The following is a 16,743-nucleotide window of genomic DNA, read 5'->3' as shown; positions in this document are numbered from 1 at the left end:
GAGAGTTATTATGAAGCATAGGAACAACATTTGTGGACAGGTGTTGAGTGGACCACTGGCTGAAAGCACAGATACCTAAACAAGAAAGATGAAACTACATTATCAGTGACTGGGCAAAGCAATCTTTTGATCCAGAATACCTTTTTTTCTTTATTTTTTTTATTCTATGGCAATGAAATTCAGATCTTTTTTGGGCCTGTTTGTCTCAAAGTGCTTGCAACTTCATCCAAAACCTAACTCAGAGTATTCCTGGGTTATGATAGATGTGGATAAGGCCCAACATATTTTCTTCCCAGCTACAGGTTTTATAATATAAACAATGCTTTGAGTAACATTTGTTAATTAGGAATGCAATTAGTCTCTAGATGTTTGTGTAGATGTGTTGTATTTACAAATATAAGTTCTGTCACAGGTACTTCTGTAAAGTTTGTTTCACACATGCTGTGTTTCAGTTTGCAGTTATGTCTGGGTGCCTATTCAAGCCTGGATTAGGCTAGTTTAATGTCACACGAAAAACAAAAACCACAAAATATGATTTGCCTCTCAGTTAAAACATCTTAAGGTGTAATGCAAAGAAAATTATGGCAGTTTGGCCATTCTAACTTCATAATATTTTACTGTGTTCCCATTGTCATTGTTCTGCTCCAAGCCTATGAAAGCAGCTTCCATGTGAATCACAAATGATGTACTGTTTTTAGAGGAGATAAAATAAGACATCATTGCAGAAGCCTGAGGAATAAAGATTGTAGAAAAAAATTGATTTTTGCATAATAATAATGGTCTATTCTATCCATTCATGTTTGTTTCTAAAGACAGTAATTCTTCACATTCTTTTTCAGAAAAAGTTCCTCACAGGCAGTAGATTGATGAGCACAACTTTGTTCCAAGAAATCTTGACTCCATAACATGAGACATTCTTGAGAAGCCATGAATTATCATTACCAAAGTCTTTCTTTGTCAATCATGTGCAAATAGAGGATATTTGCTTTTCACCATTTATAAATGGCCAGATCCTCAAAGAGAGACTAAATTGCCTTAAAATTAGGGCCTCTGCTGCAGAATCCAAAATCCTGTAGTACCTGTGTTACTTCTGCAGTGAGTGGGGAAGATCAGAGTCCCCACAAAGCACTTTGAGATAACCAGCAGAGCATGCAAGAAGGTGTTGCAATTACACACACACCTTTGTTCTGGATTACCAGGTTACCAGGGGGAAAAGTGTGCTGGCCAAAGCACCCTGACAGCAGAGCTATTTGGGGTCCTGAAGGACAAACCCCATTGGGCATCTGCTAAGATATAAAGAAACTTGTCTGCAGGTCTGTTCTGGAGAAAATTTTCTGGAACAAATACAACAATCAGTGGTGGAACAAAAAGCGAAAAAAACTTCCATGGGCCAGTACAACACAGCCTTAGAAGAGCTGTCACATTTTCCTACCTAGGTCTCTGCTGTCCTTGCAGAACAGTCAGTCTCTCCATTAGAAGGAAGAGGGAAGGCTTCTGGAGTAAAAAAAACCTTTATCTAGCACAAAATAAGCTGTTTCTGCTCAGAAATCATTCAATCAGCAGGAAAATACCTAATACACAGATAAAACAATTGCTGTGCATTGAAATGTATCTTAAATCTGTAATTTAAGATACATTTGCTTGCCACTAGCACAACCTTGTTGGCCTTTGCAGACATTAACACTCTGTTCCAGGGAGGCATCATGCAGTATTATTCTTCCTCCCTTTCTAGTTACTACTTTAGAGTGATGGGAAAATAAAAGGCTCATCCAAATTTCTTCTACAAACTTGCAGTCATGTGGCTGGGCTTCTTAAAGAGTGCCCTCATCCCCATTTGTTGGCTGCCCTAAGACCCAGACAGAGTCTCTTTTTCTACTGAAGCTGAAAACAAGGTCAGACAAATCCCATCCTTACTGGAACAAAAAAGAGGGATTCACTATATCTTGGGTTGCTGAAATAATTCACTTGAATAATTGCATTTTATTCAAACTATCTTGGAAAAAGCTAAAAATCCAAGGCACCTGAAAAGCTCTAGTACCTACAGGGGTATGAAGGGGTTTGGCATGGCAGCTTTTCAGTTGGAAATCAGTCAAGTGGCTTCAATCTGAGTGAATGCAAATTCTAGTCCTTTGGACTGTATGATTCTGTTTATTTCTGCTTCATTGTCTACTCTGCAAAGCTCCTCAATACTTCTTTGTTTCTGCTTCTGACTGTGCTTTTATCAAATTTGCCTGCCATATAAAAATGTGGCTTTTTTCTGGACCTCATCCAAAGGCCACTGAAATCAGCAGGTTCACAAAAGGTTCAGAGCCAGCTGTCACTGACACTACTTCCATCCATGTTCTTTTCATGTAGCATGGTTTGCTTTTATAGTGCTTTTCTCTTTCACCAGTCCTAAAACAAAACCTCCATCACAGTGCAGTCTATTTAATATTAATATTTTGATTTTCCTTTTAATAAGTAACAGTTTTTCATAGCATTCCTTATCTTCCTGGGATGGTATGTCAGTCCAGTGGGTCTAATGATAAATTGCCAAGCACAATTGAAACTTAAGTTCTCAATGTCACTGACTAATGTTTTTCTGCTTAAATAAATATTACTGTGAAATTATTTACTAAGTCTGTACTAAAATAGATGAGAAATGCTTTTCTGATAGCAATAAAAAAGTAGTCAATCCATTCTCTTGGATGTGGGGAAACAGCATTCAGAGTGAATATATGAGAATGTTTGATTCATCCTCATCGTTAGACTTCATTGTTTTGAAACAGAACTGTAAAAACTTTGATTTAACTTCATTAAATGAGCAAAGTGATTTCTCCCATGCCAGATTTTTCCCCTTGCCTTTAATCTTTGCATCTAAACCTAAGAACAAAATCTGCTCAATGTCTCATTTGAAGTTGCTGTTGAAGTTCCCTATTCACCATTGCACTCTTCAGCTCCCACCTGTTACAAGCCGTCATTCAAAACATTCTGCACTTAATATATTAAACAAGTGGACTCTACTTCCTTCTGCTCCATTCAAAGGGAAGATGCCAAGCAAACCCATCTCCTGAACAGCCCTTCAGGGCTCTCCACATTTCCACTATTTCACAAGAGCTTCAGATTTGATGGGACACAATGGGACAAAGAAAATAGCCCATATGTCACAAGAGCAGGCAGATAGCCAGGGGGATGCCAGTACCACAGTGCACTGGCACTGGCTGCTGGGAGCAAGATCAGTGCCAGCAACAGCTGTGTCCATCAGAGGACAACCAAAACAGCCTCACTGTGCCCAGAGATCTGAGACCTCCCCATGCTGAACCTGGGTTTGCCTGTAGATCCTTGGGCTCCCACTGAAGTCTTCCCCTTTGAAGCAACAACCAGTTAAAGCTGTGGAATTTTAAAAACACTTCTATCTTTTTTTTTGCATACACAAGTCTACAAACCCCCAAACATTTTCATCTGCTTACTAGCCTTTAATTATACTAACTGCCAATAGGTTCTATTCCTTGTCCAAAAAAAATGCTGCCTGTTGTGTAATTTTTTAACTGTGATTTATGAAGCATATTTGTGTAACATTAGGTCATGTTTGTCAGAGTTTAACTTCTTATTTGGCAACTACACCATTAATTAGCAATATTGCTGATAACCTCCATTTTATATAACCAGAAACCTCTTTTTCTGTATGAGCTGGCAGTGGAAAACAAGAAAAGGATTTTTGCATGGTGCCACAAGTCTGGATAAGAATGACCAGAGAAATACACACAATATTCTATGGGATTACTCTCTGTTAAAGATTCTTTATTTTTTGACAGGCATTATTTTGTTACATGTTCTTATTGTGCTTTCCTTTCTTTTCAGCATTGCAGTACACTCTTTTTCATCTCTTTTTTGAATGCTGTCTGAGTTTGCAGTGAGGCCAGTAGCATATTCCTGAGGTTGCACATTTCCTGTTGCAATACCTGATTTTTAGCTTCTCACAACTCTTCCAAACTTCCTCCATATGGAATGCAATTTTCCATCTAACTTATTTTATTTTTCCAGAGCATATTTCTGAATATTTGGGAAAGCTAGAAATGTAGTGCTAGTGTTTTGGGGAAAAAGAATATACTCTACCTGTCTCAGAACTTAACATCTTCTTTTACTTTAAATGTAGTTTCTTTTAAGATTTAGTGCTATGATATAAAGTTTCACAAAAAGACAAATCTTATATATAAGCTTATCTTTTACTGTCACTACGAAAATTCAATTTTGGTCAAGAGACAGCCCTTTGAAATATCACATTTCTCTGGAGAGGTTCAAAACATCTCTGTAGAAAGTGGTTGTGATTCGCCAGTGACAGCCTCCAGAGATGTGACTTCTCTCTGCCAGAGCTTCCAGAGCACATCCAAAGACCTTGCAGCCCTACCAGGCAGATGCTGTTCAACTTGACATTAGTCACTCTGCACTGCACTTACAAACCTGGAACATGGAAAAAACACTAAGTCCACGTCTCAGAGGGCTTTGTGAAACCAGGTTACAAATTACAATGAAGCACTCACATGCTGCAATGAAAGGCACTGTAAAGAGCTCCTGAGGATGTGAATAACCCTACTTTCACAACACAGCTTCATGGAGAAGAAAGACAGCTTGGGCTGTTGTTGTGTTTTAACTCCAGACAGTTTGCTCACCCTCACACACCCTCAGTGGAATCCGGAGGATTGGAAAAATAAAGCCTGTGGGATTAGATAAAAAAGAGTTTAATAATTGAAATAAAATATAGTAATGATGATAATAATAATATTGAAAGGGAAGAGAACAAAAAGAGAGAGAGAGGAATAAACCCAAGAGAAACAAGTGATGTGCAATCCAGTTACTCACCACTCAGTGAACAATGCTCAGCCTCTCCCAAAGCAGTGATCTGTGCATCCTAGACAGATCCCCCCAGTTTATGTACTTGGCATGATGTTCTATGGCATGGCCATACCCCTTTGTCCAGATCACATCAGCTGTTCTGGCCATGCCCTCTCCCAGTTTCTTGTGCAGTTCCTCCCTAGCAGGGCATGGGAAACTGGAAACTCCTTAATTCAGGGTAAGCACTCCTTCATAATAATTAAAACATCACTGTGTTATCAGCATTATTCTCATAATGAATCCAAAAACACAGCACTGTACCAGCTACTAGAAAGAAAATTAACTCTATCCCAGATGAGACCTGGACAGCCTTGCACTGAACAATGGAAGGAAAATAACATTGTGTTGTTACTCATTAATTGAGTACAGTCAGGGTTCTGCACTAAGAAAGAACCCATGGAAAGGAAAAAACAACATGAGCATGTGATGAAAGATGGCATCCTAGGACATGTACACTGCCTTGCTGTTTCAGAGTTCCTGGTCATCATTCATTTTCTAACTCCTGAATTCTTAGTAATGGTCTTTAACCTAGTCTCTGTTACCTATCTCACAGATAATAGGTGAAGAGAATGTCTTTGTAGATAAAGTGCTGACCTGGGACCTGGGAAGAGTAGTCTCCTTTTTTGGATTCCACCACATGTTTTTAGGTGTTTAGAGTAGAAACCAAATCTAAAAAATAAGTATAATTTATAAAAATATATAAATTTATACTTATAAATGGGCAGTTTATATGCCTGTTGTCTATCACATCTATTTGATGCTCATTTCAGAACCTTTTGGGGAGTTCTTGACTCTTATTCAGTATTTCTCAGTCTCAGCTGAGACCTCTAGCTGTTGTTTTAATAGTAACTTCATGAGCTCTGTTCAAAGCTCACTGAAACTTAAAAAAGCATCCCAGAGAATACAGGGGTGTTCCTGATGGCTGTGGGAATTTCTCTACAAGCAAACCCCAAGCACTGCAAAAGATCTGCTCAAAAAACATAAGACAAGAAATTGATCTTTCTATGCTGAGATGTAGTTAAGAGGTTCAAAGTAAATTAGATGTGCAGTCATCAGTGGATTGATTACCTGTACTAAGAGGCAAAATACACTAAGGACATTTGCAAGGGACTGCCAGGTTTGGCAGCAGGCACCTGGGAACCTGCAGTCTCTGGTGTGAGAGACAGACAAGGAACCAAGTGGGACATGGCAGGGTGTGCAAGTGGCACTAGATGCCTGTATTCAGGAAGTTTGATTTGTTCTGTGCTTCTAAGACAGGACTGCAAGCATTTATTATGGATCCTTCTGTGCATTGCTGATGCACTAATGTTGAGTCTGCTGTGGCTTTTTGATGTAATAGGAAGCAAACTCTTAAAACTTTGTCCCAGAATGTAACTTTGTACTGGTGCACAAGGTTTTGCTAGTGAAAAACCATTGCAGTCCCAGAGATAAAATAGTTGCATTCATATTGTAGACCTAAACAAAAAAAAAAGGTTCTCCTGGTTTTCTTTCCCCCAGTTTATCAATTCTAGCTGTGAGAATTAGAGCAAAAAGCAGAAAGAGAGGAGTGTGAACAAGGCAATAACAGTTATGCAGAGATTCATTTAGAGTCTGACTTCAAGCAAAATTCCCCAGTAGCTTCAGCTTGTGCTCAGAAATCAGACTTCTGACATATACCAGAAAGACTTTCTTGAAGCCCAGGTACTTATGAGAATGCTTTGCTCCCAAAAGCAAGGGTATTAAATCACTGAGGCAGGAGAAGGAGATGTGTTTTGATTAGGCACACAGCCTTCCTCTTTGAAGACATGCAGTTTAGCAGATGGCCACCTAACAAGCAGATTTGTGTTTCTCTTTGGCTGCCTGTTAAATTTTGTGCCCTTGGTTTTGACTGTGTGAGATTTTCACAAACCATTATTTATTTTCTTTATACTGGTTTTTTTTTGCCTACTTCCTTTCACAAACTGTTCTTTATTTCTCCTCAGGTTCACTGCTTGTTTGTGCAAGGAGCAGGGCCAGGAAGCCACCATTAGCTTCACTCAAGACCGAGGTGGAGCAGACAGTGTCTGGGGTCAGAGGCACAAAGTTGTGCTGTAGTATGGGGCTCTGTCACCACTGTGCAGAGCTGAGGTCTTGGCTCAGCCTCCTGCAGCCTCAGCACTCACCCTGGGCCCTGCTCTGCTTGCATGACTTCAGCAGGCATTTCAGGGTGCTCTGGTGGCAGTGCCTGTGCACTCAGAATAATGGGAATTGCCTGGTGGTGGTGGATTCTGTGTGTGGATAGTGTTCTCTGTGTTTTGTTCTGGGCATGGACAGGTTTGTAGGAGAATACAATATAAGAAAATAAAGGTAGTATAGAAAGTAATCTTACCCCCTAAAGGGTTGCAGCTGAGCCAATTATTAGAGATTGGGAGCAGGCCTGATGTTAACAGGCTGCAGCTGCAGCCAATAAGAAGAGTGTTATAAAAGAGTGGATTGGTTGGTTGAGGGGAACTGGAGTCAGTTGGGTATTGTGAGGACAAGGAAGAGTCAGTGCCTAGAGGAGCTGCCTACAAGAAACATCAAGGAGGTATGAAACTCTGGCAATATGGAACCTTTGCAATGTAATGACAATAGAACTCTCGCGATATAACTACAACGCAGGTTTTCTTAAATTTTCTTTGAATATTTGGGTTAACACAGGAGAATGCCATCCCTGTCTCACTCTTTTTTTGAGTGACTAGTACACATGTTTAAGATTCAGTTGGTGGCCTTTGGTTGATTCCTGCAAATGGTACTGAGGATGCAGGTAGTATCACCCTCTTTAAAAAAAAAGTAGGAAAGCCTTTTCAAAATGTTGAGAGGGTGACATTTCCAAAATATACCCATAACAAAGAAAGGTGATAGATGCAAATCTTGTCCATGATCTAGAAAATAAGGAAAAAAGGAAGTTCAGCTCGAGGCTCTAGAAAAGAGGAATCAAATTCCAGGTAAATAATGTAATTATTTTTACTACAAAAGTATTGTTTTATTATTATTTTATTGTAAACATGAACTTAAAAAAAATTTATACAGGAGGCCCTTTTCAGGAGGTATACAGTACAGAAAGGAGAATGATTCATAGGAAGGGAGAACCAGATAAACAGCAAGTGTTAGGCTATCTGTCACATGCACTAGACAAACATTCCCTTGCACAGCAGTCCCAGCAGCCCTGTGAGTTACAAGAGAAAGAAGAAGTAGATGGTATCTTACCTTCAAATTTTAGTTCACAGCTCAGCACTGATGACAGGAATTCTCTTTGCTTAAATGGATGAGCCAATAAAAATATATGTCCTCTATCTATTGCAGCAGTGAGATAGTGTCATTTATTGATAAGAAGAAAAAGTCTCTGATGGGAAAAATTCCTCTGTTTCTCCTTTTGGGAAAGAGCAGCAGGAGGCTGTCACTAGTTAAGCAAAGGTACAGTTCTGTTGACTTCAGCACAAGCTCGCTCATGCCTCTGTGTCAGACCATTTTTGTTGTGACTTGATGGTGCTGAGACACCTCTCATCAGCTATTTTGAGGATTTCTTGTTGTAATCCTTCACATACACCTCCTCCTTCTGCACACCCTTTTTGCTTTATGTAGCAGTTTCTGTCGGAGCAAAGGGGGCAGAAAGGAGGAGGGTATGGCAGCACAGAGCAGCACATCTTTCATCTTTTGGGATATAGCCGTGTCAGGAAACAGTGGGGAGGTGTGCCATGCCGGGAGACCCACTGGAGCAATTACATCTTTGAGAGAAATTATGCCTCTGTATTTCCTCAGTATGAAGTGAGGCCATAAAGGTTTCCCTTCCCCTGATCCTTGGGGCTGCCCAGCCTATCTGCTGCCTACCATGCACAGCTGATTTTCCACTTGCACACCTGTCCCAAGGGCATGCTGAGGAAGCCTCCCTGAGCCTGTGAAGGCTTCTGTTAGGGATAGCACAAAGGGACAGCTCTTTTTCCATCCAAAAGACAGGTATTTTTGAATAGTTTATTGAAGTATTTCCTAATTCTCCTAGAAATCAAGAAGCCTGGACTTGCTCCCAACAAAACCAATGGCAAATCTCTATGAAAATAAAGTGAAAAGAGCAGTCCCTAAATAGGTGTCCATCTTCATTTCCGAAGGGAAAGATGCAGACTGCCTTTGACAGTTTTTCAACTAAAACTAATACTCACTTCAACTTATGTCTGACTGATTTAAAATGCAGCAACATCCCTTTGCTCTATTGTAGTCAGACATTCAAGATCCCAGCAAAATATTTATTTTGGGTAGTCTCTATATCCAATTCCTCTTTTTATCAATAGAACAATATTTACAGAGGTCAGGCTGCCAACTTTGCCAGACAGACGCCCTTTGCATTCAAGAGAAAACATGACTCATCGTAGGATCAGGATTTCAGCTGCAAATTAAAACTTTTCTTTGATAGACTGAAAGAGACAAGTCAATAAAGGAAAATTCTTGATAGCTGGAAAGGAATGTCTTCTTTGAGACTGCCAATATTCAGTTCCGATCACTAATATCTTCATTGATGGATGAGATTTTTTTTCTTTATCTAATTATATCCCAGAGGCAATGTTTAAAAAAAATTGAAAGATAGCTATAAACAACTGTGCTTTATGATGGTGTCACCTTCTTTTTGTTACCTCTTTGAGACCATTAATATAGTGCATTTGTACAGCACACAGGACAAAAGTGCTTGGTCTGACCCAAATCTGTGATTCTCCAGAAATTGCATATAATTAGTATTAAGCACAGTAAAGAAAATAGCAACAATGAAAAAGTCACAGACAAACTTACAGACTTGTGGCTTGTTAGTTTTCAGTGCTCCGTTGTATCACCTGTATGAAAACAGACTTACTTTAGTAGCCACAGTGTGTGGCACAGTAGGAAAAATAACCTCTAAGCTGGATGAAAAAGACCAGAAGGTTTAGTAAAGCTTGTTTTTCAGAGCTGTTACTCATGGTCTTTACTACAGATATCCCACAAAGTTATTTCTTGACACTCATTGAAAATATGTAATATATTTTTCATCATGTACTCTTTTAATGATGATTAAATATCACAACCCTACCTTTCAACTAATTGTAATGGTCTTGTTATTCTTGGTCTTGCCTGACTATGATTTCAAACTAATGATCATTAGTAGCAATAACAGTCCTCTACCCTTTTATCATGCCTCACATCTGTGGGACTCTGTGTTAAGCATTACTACGTGCATTACACCAGTGCTTACCCTGAGTCACAGAGGTTAATTAACTTAATAAAGATCCTAAGGCACGTCAGAGGCAGAATCAGGGATAAGGAAAGTCAGCCCTGAGCTCTGATCCCTCTGGCCTTGACAGTGTGACAGTTGTTACTAAAGTGTTAGACTGCAAAATGCTATTAATCTCTAAAAGCTGGATTTCTTTAGGAACAGATTATTTGTGTGGGAAGGAAAGGAGGGAATCATTTCGTTGCTAAAATAAAGCTGACAGTGGGACTAATGGAAAGAGAAGTTCCTGCTTGTCTGAATCATACTGCTTGAAGGGTATTGCAGACAGCTGGTACTATTTGTCAGGCTGTCCTGTTCACAAAACCAGCCTGAAGACTGAGGTACTGAAATTCAGTTCCCAAACAGTACAAAATCAGATTTCAATGTCATTTTGCTAACGTCACTGAAGGTCCTCAATTGAGAACCTGGGAATAGTGGAGCTCTTAATATGCAGGCTACCAAAAGACCATGTTCATCTAACTTTTGCCTAAGAGAAAAAGATTGCCACTTTTTGACTCTGTCCTAGTCAGCAGTGAATCACTGCTTGCTCAAACACAAAACTGGATAAATTTTGATGTTGTAGAGAGCAAGAAACTTGGAAACTTTAAAGTCTGATTACTAGAGAAAAGAAGGTATTTTCTGTGCCTCTCCTCTTTCCAACCACCATGCTGGTTTATTTTAATGTGAGAATATATCACAGAAGCTGTTAATGCTGCTTCAGATTCTCATGGGATGGAGACAGGAATCTGTGAATCTAAAGTGGCATTTTACACTGATGGCATATTAATATGTATGATCTAGGAAGGACTTCAGCTTTTACTACAGTTTGAATCACCACACTAATTTTGGAAAATTTTCTGGCCTTAAAATGAGATCTAATAAATTTCAAACCCTGCCTCTGCATATACCAGATAACACACTTTGCCATCTAGGTTTTCCCATTTAAGGTGAAATGCTAAGTTGTTCCAAACTTCAGCTTGTGTTTCTCTTTAAAAGATAAAATCACGATAGCAAAATATAAAATTAATATAGAACATCTTGCTGCGCCTTGTTTAATTTTAAAATATAACCAAGGGCCAAATCCAGCTTTTCTCACTTAAGTGGGGAGCCTCTCAGAAGTTAATATCAGACCCTTACACTACGTTTTATGTTATTGATCTGTATCTTTGGTGATACAAGCAGAAACTGATGCATCCATAATACAGGTCCAGCATGAAGGGTGGAAACATCCTAAAATACGTCAGAATGGGCTGAACAGGACAATATTAGTAGCTATGAAGAAAAAGAATGTTTCATCCTATCTAAAAGTGCACCTGATTTGGACCTGTTTGTTCCCTGTTGATGTCACAGAAGCATCCTGCTGCTCAGCATTTCTAAAACTCAGGCTTCTTTTCTGAAAACCTTTATAGGTTAAAAAAATAGCAATGAGGAAATACAGCAGGGAGGAGCTGTATTAGCACTTTGACAAAACACCCCATAACAAGATTATCAAGCTGTACATGTCAATCCTCAGTGCAGCAGTGGGTAGTCATTAGAAAGTTGCATTAGTACACCAGAATTAACATTCATGAATCCATGATGATAGGCAGTTTAGGAAAAATGTAGATTTAATTTGTCCAAATATACTTTAATGATGTCTTCTCTGATCTTTTGGGTCTAAGTCTCTTAAAAAGAGGAGTAGATGTTGTTGGTCAAACTCAAAATATTTTTAAACTGTTTTCAAGCATCAGAAAGTTATTTCTCTTTCTTTTCCATTTTTGGGCTCATGACGATAGAAACTGTTAAACCACGTAGTTGAAAATCTCTAATTCAGCACTCTTGACATTTCCATAAACAGAAGACATCTACTTCATTTGAGAGCATTCTTCCAGGAGATGTTCAGCTAAACTGCACTCCCTCAAGTGCTAAGATAAACAGCCACAAGATCTTTACTGTGGCTTTACCTGTACAGACTGTTTTTTAGTTTGGTCTCTAAGAGAAGATCTGGCATTGGCCTTATCTGCGTGTATGCATGTCTGTTTGGGTGCCCTCTTTAATTGTGTTTAAACTCCTTACATCTTGCAAATGTGTAGGAGACAGAAAAATCCTAGAAGTTAAATAAAGCCTGGCAAACTGCTAGAGGAGAAAGGCCTTCCCCTGGGTCTTCCCACCAAAGGAGGCAACAACGTGAACCCCACTGTCACTGAACATCAGAAAAACCAGGCACCATCCATAACTCTTGGGAAAACCACGGCCATCTGTTCTGCCAAATCTTCTGCCAATCTTCTGTCAGCCTGGGGATGCTCTCCCCCCACAGGAACACGGGGAGGCCATGTCTTTGACAGCTCCCAGGCCACACAGTTAAAGGCCCCCCCTGGCCCTCTGCCTGGCTTGGGGATGAGAGGGAAGGGAACAGAAAGCATGGAGGCATCAATAATGGAGGCTGATCTGAGCTCCCTGCAGTTCCTTTAGTGCTATCCCATGCAGGTGTTACCCAAAATATTGTAAAAAGTCACCATCTGTCAGAGGTCGTGGTTTCCACCTTGCTGAGAGCAGAGAGGGAGGACCTGTGTGAAATAACAGCCATTTTCACACACCTACAAGGAAAAAAATCACAAACTGTAGCAAGTTCTCCCTACTTTTAGTGAGGGTGGCAACAAGACATTCTGATAGAAAGAATAATGCTCAAGATGTGTTTTTAGAATAACTAGTCAAGGTGGTCTTCCACATAAGACAATTGAAAGATATTTATTTATAAATTAAGTAAAATACAAACCATTGAGATGATTTAAGTCTACTTGTGAAACAAGCAATTGTATGCATTTTAATTCAAACTCATTAATAAGTAATTTCTGAAAGCATGACTTCAGGAAAACAGGACTCTGAAGAAAAATAAGGCTAAACAGATCAAGAGCTGGAAAAACTACAAAATCCAAACTCGTTCTTTCTCCTTGCTCATAATATTTGCATCTATATTATGCTGACATTCCTAAAGACTAACTACTATAAATCATTACTGCATATTATTTCTACTGTCAAATGCAATCATGAAACTTCAATGTTGTGTCTCATGGAGAAAGTAAAATATATCTAGAAATCATGTTTGCTAGTGCACTAGAATACTTAATTATATGAGCAAATCTTTCTTTTTTACCACTGCATTATTTGTGTTAATGTAAGCTGAATCTCAAAGGAACTGACCTTGGGGTCAGTTAAATATTTGGAGTGTCACAGCTTTCATATTTGAGGAACACCAACAGAGTAAAGCGCTCCTTGGCTATTTCTGTTTAACCTATTTTGTGCACGCAGGCATGGGATTTAAGAGGGTATTCTACACTGCATAAATTGCAGTTTGTGTAACAAACAAATAGAACTTATAGAAGAATCAGAAGCACATTCTTATATGCTTATCTTATGGCCCATATCAACAACAAGGCATTAATTTTTCATTTTATTTCCATTTTTTCTATTGCTTCCATATTTCTAACCTTTTTTTTTTTTTTGTCCTGTATCATGTAAGACTTTAACACTGAAACACTGCATGGATTCCCATATTCCCATGCACTGATTACCATTGGCTTCTTTCATTTTTGACTGGTGTTCTTTGACTTACTAATAGCTTTTTCCTATCTGTGTCATTTTAAAATGCATAAAGTAATCAAAATTCTCTGCTCACACTTCCTAGCCTGTTCACCTGGTTTATAAGACCAGCCACATTCTGGTGGCAATTATATTTAACTTTAATTTCAAAGGCTTAAATTCAGGTATTATTTAAATAAAAGTTCTGAAAATCCTACCACAAAATTCCCACATTTATTTATTTTTAGTTTGTTATATTTCACTCTGAACTTTCCACATATATTTTTAAATTTTTTACTTGTCTCCCTTACCAGTTGATGGGTAAGTTAATACTACGAAAATGCATAGGTAAAGGTAGTTTTCTAAAGGCTGTGCAATGTGACACTGGAAAGAAATATACAAAAGGGTAGAAATACCCTGAACAATTTCTTTTACTCTGAACAGCTGTCAAAGCCTTCACTGAGACATGCTGAGTTGGAAACTGAGGTTCTGCTTCTATTCCACTTTGTGGTACCTTATTTTACTAATACTGGGATGGCTGTTTTTCCATCTTAGGTGTTTATGTCATTTTGCTTTGTGAAAAGGAAGCCCTAGGAACAGCCACTGGGTGTTTGCTGGTTGATCAAGTACTGCAAGGGCAAGAGGACTTAGCCCTTCTCAGGAGGGACTGTCATCAGCAATGAGGTGATCCCTTTCCAGTCCAGTTTGGGCTGTGTCATCTCATAAGATGAGTGAGTGGCTCTTCTCAGTGACAGCAACTGATGAAACTCCATAATGTGAAAAATTATCCCCTAAGACTTTTTTCCTTTGGTTTAATGAGTGCTAAAATAGAAAGCTTTTTGTATCTGCATACCCTTAGGGAGCAGCTCTGTGCAGAAAGGAAGTGTCTGCAGCAAGTGCACCGTGGACTGGCTCTGCAGGGACAAATTTAAAACCTGTGACATCAGCAGGTTGCAAAAGTTGGATTGGGAAAGGGAAATGAGGTAGAAATGCCCAAGGCAAGGCAAGGCAAGGCTCTGATGTTCCCTTACCTTTATACCCACTGCTAGCACCTTCTGCTGGGGCTGCAGGCAGCCCCACGGTGAGCAGGGCAGTGCAGGAGTGCTGGGCAGGGCTGGGCAGCCAGCACAGCCTGGCTGTGGGAGGTGGCACAGAGCTGGCAGCTGTGAGGGGTTAACACACACACACATCCACACACACCCACACATTCTCTCAGCCTGGGTCTCACCTCTCCTTGCTCCTTCTCTCTTGCCATGTGAAGTAGTAGCAAGCAGCTTATGTTGAACACTGAACAAGGGGTGGGGGGTGGGGGGGAAGGTAGAGGGGAATACAGAAAAAGCAGTCTCAATGCTCAGACAAGTGTATTGACATAGGTCAAGTGCATAGTCTTCTCTGCCTCAGCTTCCAGTTTAGGAGATGGCTTTGCCTGGCTCATAGTCTGCTAAAGAGAAAGAGAAGTCCCAGTTTCCTGTTCTGGCACATATTTCCAGTTTATGCGAATAATTCTGACCCAGAATCTAAAGAATTTAATTATCTACCTCCTCATCCACAAAATAGGTGTAGGAGCCATTTCCTCCTTCAAATCTGTTTACTATTAAAATGTTCTGCTAAGGAGGACTATGGAAAAACCACACTGAAGGGCTCATGTCTACCTTTGACTTTGTACCATGGACTTCAGCAGAAATGTAGTACTGAAAAAAAAAAAAAAACCCTGTTCAGCTGCTGGAGGTGTCCAAAGCTGATAGCGTAGCTAATTTCTATCAGGTAAGTTCCTAAAGGCCTAAACAGGCATGCTTAGGAGCATTTGGCTTTCACAGTACTGAGCAGATTGACTCTTAGATCACACACAATCTCACTGCTCCTTGAATTCCTCTCTCTGCAAGGTTCACACCTCAAGGGTGTGACTGCAGAGCACACCTCCCAGGTCAGGCACGTCCTGGAAGGTGCTTTTATCCACCTGTTGTGTTGGAAGGTGCATATTTCAGTCCTGACTGCCCTAAAGTGCCCTAGTGAGGCATCTTTATTACCTACAGGAATTGTATAGGGACTTGAGTTGAGTGCTGTGAATTCTGCTGGGTAGCATTAGCAGTAAGTGAAAAGTGAAAAGCTGTTTCAGGACTTGCTTATGGCCATTTAGTGGCTGAAAGAGGTGGGTCAAAAATCTAGATCTCCCACTTACTGGTTTTTAAGACTTGTTCTCATTTTCCCAGTGGCCAGAGCAGATTGTTGATTTATTTGATGTCATACATAGTTACACAAACATAGAGATCATACAGTGTTTTCGTGCTGGTGAATAACCTAGACTACAAATGTTTTCTGGATGTAATCTTTTTCACTCAATGTGTGCAGCTTAATTGAATTTTCTTTCCTTAACTGATGAATGCTAATACTTGCTCAGGTTTCAGCAAATATCTGTACACGCTCAGATTTAGACACTTCCTCAAACACTTTTACTGTGCTCAGTGATAAACTACAGTACAGAAAAAGTGCTTGCTGACTTAAAATTTGTAAACCTTCTGAGGTGATTCTTTTCAATAAAACATTAGTAATATTGTCTAATTTTATGCTTATAATCTTTTTTTTCCTAAGTCCAGTCACAAAAATTCTTTGCAGACTTCTGATGATAACAGATTTTAATAGCAAAGGCCCAAATCTAAGTTCTTAGAGTGAAATTGCTGAGTCTTCCTAACTCTAGATTAGTTACTGCATTTTACTAGTGTGAGTGGAAAAAGAACCTTTTTGTGAAATCCTATGGATGAATAATAGGCCAAATTTTTTATGAAAATGAGGAGGGAAATACAAAAATACATATTTTATTCCCACATATGGGAGTTGAAAGTTCACAGGATTTTCCCCTTTGACTTCTGTGGAGCCTGGAGCCTTACAGTTACCTTCAGTATTTCAGAGCAGTAATTCTTACTTTCTTCTGATATTTTCATCAGAAGACTTGGAAACAGCTGTATTATTAATCCTTTAAGCTGTAGATCCTCTTAGGATGAGAAGAGAGCTATGGGGAGATATGACCCTCTATTTATAATAGAAATCGCTCTTCCTCCCAGCTCTGATGATCAGGAGCAGCTGGG

This window comes from Camarhynchus parvulus, chromosome 1A, assembly GCF_901933205.1.
Source record: "Camarhynchus parvulus chromosome 1A, STF_HiC, whole genome shotgun sequence".
NCBI classification, from domain to species: domain Eukaryota; kingdom Metazoa; phylum Chordata; class Aves; order Passeriformes; family Thraupidae; genus Camarhynchus; species Camarhynchus parvulus.
This window is presented reverse-complemented; position numbering follows the sequence as displayed.